At 34.5% G+C, this 6,171-nt stretch overlaps 1 protein-coding gene across 1 annotated transcript in view; it reads left to right on the top strand.

Moving 5' to 3' along the window:
• Nucleotides 1-6,171, top strand: part of LOC107732353 (immunoglobulin superfamily member 3-like) — a 168,790-nt gene that overhangs the window by 57,678 nt on the left and 104,941 nt on the right. The window lies entirely within an intron of this gene.

A 6,171-nucleotide genomic window follows, 5' to 3' on the forward strand; every position in this document is an offset into this window, starting at 1 on the left:
CCTTCATTACTGTGCTATGCATTTAAAAGAAATGTCTTTTAATTTTATAGTATATATATATATATATATATATATATATATATATATTTAGGTTGAATTATTCATAACCATTTCCCCTATTTTTACATTTACCATTATCCAGCTTTTTAATGTTTGAAAACACCTGTTAGATCTCAAAATGAATATAATTTTTTTTATACTGTACATTATAATGTTGTGATATCTAAATTAATTTCTAGCATTTTAAAATTACTCATTTTTGTTTTTATTTCTAATTTGTTTAGATAAAATTGCGAACATTTTAAATTTGCAAATGAAAATGATTATCAGCTTATCCGTATCAGCCAGAATTTTAATATTCGTGCGTCCCAATTAATAACTAATTTGACTAAAAACATTGTTTAAAAACATTTAATCTGAATAGTATACTGAATTATTATTGGGTCTTTGAAACTGATTTTTTTAGTTTTCCAAAGCAATTCTAGCAATGCAGTTTTGGATTTGCTTGGAGAGTCACTTTTGAGATCCTTTTTTTTTAAATGACATTTTGAAATGCAGTTTTTTTTGGAGCCGTCAGCCTGAATCCTTTCCAACTCGTCATTGCTCACGTTAATGGATCTGCGCTAATTGGTGGACTTTTAATGCCTGAGTGGATTTATGCTGCACAAATCAGTCACTGTTCTGGTGTAATAGTGAAGCTACCCGACAGAATGCCAGTCCATCTGTGTGCCAGCCCACCCTATTATTAAGTAGGGCACAGACTTATAATGCTGCCTTGCCACCTGCCACCATTATATCAGTATCAATAGTCCTCTTAATTGTAATTGTAATTAAACTTTATCCTTCCAGCTCTGCTCACACACACATATTTAGCTGATGTCTCATCCATTAGTTAGCACAGTCACATGGGCTTATCAGTGACCATAACTTATTACAAAATACTCATTGTTAACAGTTCGGCTGTTGCTTATTATGACTAACCTTGTGGGCTGAGTTTTCAACGCCAGGCGTTGCTCCATAGGCTCACATGCACTGCATGTCTTGAGAGGCTGCACAAATGGACATGTGGACCAGCAGGAACAGTTTTAATATGGGATCGGTGAGTCATGAGTCGTGTTTGGTGTGGGCTGGGGAGCATCACACTGAGAGCCACCTGTTTAAGGACAGGCATGTTGCTCAACACCCCATTCTGAGATCCCTGTCCTCTTTTAAATACACCATCATCCTTTTTGCTGTCTCTACTGTACATGCTAACAGACCTCATGGAAGTGCTATTATTTTTAACTGGCATCCTATTCCCATCATCACAATAACCATACACAATACATAGCTTATGTAATCCTACCCCTTCTCCACTCCGCATTGATAATAATAATCAATAACAATAATCATCAAATTAACATCATGATTCTGTCATCTCATCCTTGTCTTAATACACTCTTGATGTTGTACGAACATAAAGATGCTTAAAATGACACTCTCTCCTAAGATTATATCTCTCTTCTCCATTAAGAAACAGTTTTTGAATATTACCAGGGAGTGAATTATTTTTTGCTTTATACATTATTTGTGCTGTTTGAAAATGAACCAAATCAATGAATTTTAATATATTTGATTTTAAAAATAGTGAATTTGTGTGATCTCTATAATCAGTTTTGTGAATTATCCGTATTGCTCTTTTTTGCAACATAGATAATGATGATAATCTACATTTATATGTATTACCCCAAACCTCTGAGCAATAATTTTAATACGGTAATATTAATGCACTGTAAAGAATGTAGAGTGATTTGTGGTCCAGAACATGCTTTGCCTTATTCAGTACTGAGATACTTCTAGACAATTTATTATGTACATGGTTTATGTGAGATTTCCAACTTAATTTATCATCTATCACCCCAAGAAATTTATTTTCATTTACCCTTTCTATGTCCACACCATCTATCTGTTCTGTATCTGAACTTGTGTACTCTTTTTACTATTTCCAAATAACATACATTTAGTTTGATTAACATTTAATGATAATTTTTTATTATCAAACCACCTTTTTAATTTGCTCATTTTTAAAGTAATAGTCTCTAATAACTCTTTTAAATTCCCCCTAGAACATAAAATATTTGTATCTGCGAACAAAACTAATTTTACTATTTTTGATACTTTACAGATATCATTTATATAAAGCAAAAATAACTTTGGACCCAGTACTGACCCCTGGGGAATGCCACAAGCAATTCTCAAGCACAAAGATGAATATTCCCCCAACTTCACAAACTGTTTTGTCTCTTAAATAAGTTTTTACCCAGTCCAGTACTACCTAGTACAGAACCATTCCAGTTTATTAATTAATAAATTATGATCAATTGTGTCAAAAGCTTTTTTAAGGTCAATGAAAACTCCAACTGCAAACTGCTTATGATCTCTAGCTTTTGTAATTTCTTCAGTCAACTCAATTAATGCCATTGATGTGGAACTGTTTGATCTGAATCCGTATTGACTGTCAGAAATTAATTTGTCTATCTAAAATTTGTCTAATCTATTATTAAATAATTTTTCTAGAATTTTGGAAAATTGTGGAAGTAGAGAAATAGGCCTGTACTTCCTAACAGACTTAGAATTAGTCATTGTCACCATATCAAACCTGTGGCAAACAAAGGTTTTGTACCTCAAGGTACTGTATAGTCATGTGACAGTTATGGGTCAGGGGCTGGATTCATGAAATCATCTTAAGGAAGAATTTAAGAAATTTCTTAAGAATTAGAATGTATCTAATTTAAGTCAAACTTCTTGAAAAATTCTTAAGGGAAATTATTTGCTGTTATATTGTATGACAGACCCACTCAGTGAAAAACACCTCAAAGGCCTTTTTTGAGAATCTTAATAAAAAAAACATTCTTAAGATTTTTTTTTTTTTGTGGAATACAAAATATTGGTAACTTGTATTCTTAATTGAGAAAATAAGAAGAAAATAGCAGTTAAAAAGATTTTCATTTTTAAGAATGTTTCATGAATCCGGTCTCAGATCAATGGCTCAAAAGAAAAAATACCCTTTATGCTGAATTGAGTTTAGTAGCTGCCTTTGAGATGCTAAAGCTAGTAATAAAATTTATACTGTTCCGTGTGAGTTTCTCTTCCTAATACTGCAGGATTTCATATTCCTAATGAAATGTGCTGTTGATCTAAATTTAATCCTTTCTCTTAGAACAGGGTGAAACAGAACTGTTAGCATCTTTTAGGGACAGAAGCAGTGTTTGTGTGTGTGTGTGTGTTTGTGTGTCAGGGAGCGTTGACCTTTGCATCTGATCTTTCCTCACATCCTGAAATCCCCACACCAAGATCTGCTCTAAAACACCCTTCAACCCTTTATGTCTCTATCAGGCAAGATTTTGCTTGAAAGACAAGCTAAGGTCAGAAGTAAGGTCTGGCAAAAATAGATAACAACAGCTCTATTCCAAAATATAGTGAGGTGTGTAGTCCACAAATGAAGCTTCCTGCCTGAAAAGAGAGACCTGATTAATGATCACAAATGAGTTTTACATTAGCTCTAAGCTAATAAAGCAATACACTATTAAGTGCAGACATAGTTCATAGCACACAAATTTTGGGTGAAATGGTAAAGTTTTTCCTTAAACCAGTTAAATGCATACTAAGGTTAGCATGCTGGGTGTAGGTTATGGAAAGCGGTTAGTATTTGTTTTAACATTATTTAAGCAAGCAGCATTGTGATTGACATGACCAATGAAATATGTAGAACAGACTGTGGGATGGGGATTGCACTTACCTAACTAGTTTGGGGGAAAAGTCATATGAAATAGTCCAATTTTAAAGATGTAGTGCATACATTAGTGCACCGGTATTTTCGTCAAATGGAATTATTATTTTTATTTTTTTGTGAGTGTTTGAAAAAGTTTAAAAACAGTTGTTATTTTTGCTAGTCTGTTTGGTGCTGTTAGTGCTGTAAAAATGACTTACTTCCCCTGTAATATTGGACTGTTTAACTTAATATTTGTGTGCTTTGTACTAGGGGTGGGCGATATACCGGTAGACACAATTAACCGGTTGAAATTTGTCAACCGGCAGAGTTTTTAGACTATTTTCTTTATCACGGTTACACGCTCACGAGACATTGCTGTGCTACGTGTTCACAAAAACTTATCATTTGCACGCGTATTTAATAGGGGTGTGACGAGACACTTATCCCACGAGACGAGACTAGACGAGATAAGACGAAGGTTAACTATTAACCTTTTTAATAGTTCAATTAAATTGTATTAATTAAAAAGCATGTCTAATTAATTAAAATCATTAAACTTATACATTTTCACATCAATTTATTAAAAGTTTAACAAAAATTACATGTTTAGGGCCCTATAAAATGTTTTATTTTTTCTCACCATATTATTTATTGTTACCAAATTCTGTGTTTTAGCATGTCTAATTATTTGAATGCATAAAACAACTTAATTTATTCGAGATGTTGTTCATGTGTTTACATCCTCATTTAGTGAGAAGACAAATGCTGAAATCACCATTCAGTGTTAAACTGTGAATTCTGATTTTATGACTGGATAAAGACTACACTGTGTAATTTTCCCACTTGCCTGATGTAACAAATATCTTACATACCACCACTTGTGAAGGAGCCAGTGTAATGCAAATATATCTGAAAGGTCTACCTGACGATATCGTTACGTTCTCGCGAGACCAGTCAGATCTCGCGAGACACATCGGATCTCGCGAGATCTCGTGCCACGAGATCTCGTCACACCCCTATTATTTAAGCATTGTGGTTTAAAAACAAGTGATTTTAATCCGTTGAAATGCAATCATCAGCGAATGAGAACTCATTTTGCTATATTATGCACATGCCGTCTGAGAGACTGTCAGAGAGGTGCGCGCACATGAAGACGGTGCTCAAAGAGCGCGGGAGTTATTTTTGCCGCTTTTCCACCTTGTTTTTCAACACGGAAGCAAGCCATTTTCTGTGAATGTTCGAGACTTCTGGTTTATTTCAATAAAATTATTCATATTGTGATGTAAGATTTTGGTCATATCGCCCACCCCTACTATGTACTTTTTATTGTAGTGTGGCTGTGTTCCAAAATTGGCCAAACCAAGGCATCTAAGGGAGCTAAATTTTGCTACACACTGCTTAGAAAAGCCTTAGCTTAGGAGTGTCTAAAAATACTGTTAGCCAACTCACTAGCATTTGGAACAAAGCTACTGGAAATGCACAACACATGTTTGACCTTCAGGGACTTTCTAGCCATTGACAGGAATAACCTGGATAATCAAAATTGTCAGCCATACTCAAGTGTTAGTATCTCTAGGATTTCACAGACTGTACTGGAGCTGTTTGTGTGCGTGTTTAAGCTAAGCTAACAGCTGAAGCATGTAATGATTGAAGTTGTGGAAGCTGGTCAGGGCAAATGTAATGCTATATATACATCCTTGCCATGTGTAATAATTAGTATGTGTGTTTTCATAGATTAATGAATGATCAGCATGCTTCATAACTGGGTTAGGAATGTGCACGCTGAATGTAGGCCATGACTGGGCTGCTCTCAGCTGCTGACAGGAGTAATGGCTCTGCTCATTGTGGGCTGTATTTTTAGGCAGTGTACATGAGGTGAGGGGAGGAAGCACATTTACTCACTAGAGCTTCTGTGTGTCTCTAACCTCTTAACCCTTTTCCCTGCAGCCTTGCGCACATTATTGGACTACCCTCACAAACTTTTCAATTCCTCACCGCCTGCCAGCTGCATGCGTGCTGTCATCGAAAATCACTCAGCCCTTTCTTTCTGACTCTCTTTTTCAGTTTCTTTCCTTAATTCGTTCTTTAATCACAGTTAAACTCAGTTTATATACATAGCCGCAGGCAATTCAGAGTAAATATCAGTATTCCTGTCAAGAATATGTGAAGATGATATTTCAGCTCAAAATCAAAATAACTAAATAATTATACAGCGCTTCAAAGGCAGTTCATTAAAATATAGATTTTGTTTTTAAATAAAGCTTACCCACCCAATTATCATTACCGCAATGCAAAAATCATCTTATTCTCATTTAAAAAATTGCATATATATATATTTTTTCTTCATATATATTTATATTAGTGCTGTCAGTCGACAAAAAAAAAAAAAACTAATTAATCGCCCATTTTTCTGAAATCAA

The sequence above is a fragment of the Sinocyclocheilus rhinocerous genome, unplaced genomic scaffold, assembly GCF_001515625.1.
Source record: "Sinocyclocheilus rhinocerous isolate Xijiao unplaced genomic scaffold, SAMN03320098_v1.1 scaffold3203, whole genome shotgun sequence".
Lineage (NCBI taxonomy): Eukaryota > Metazoa > Chordata > Actinopteri > Cypriniformes > Cyprinidae > Sinocyclocheilus > Sinocyclocheilus rhinocerous.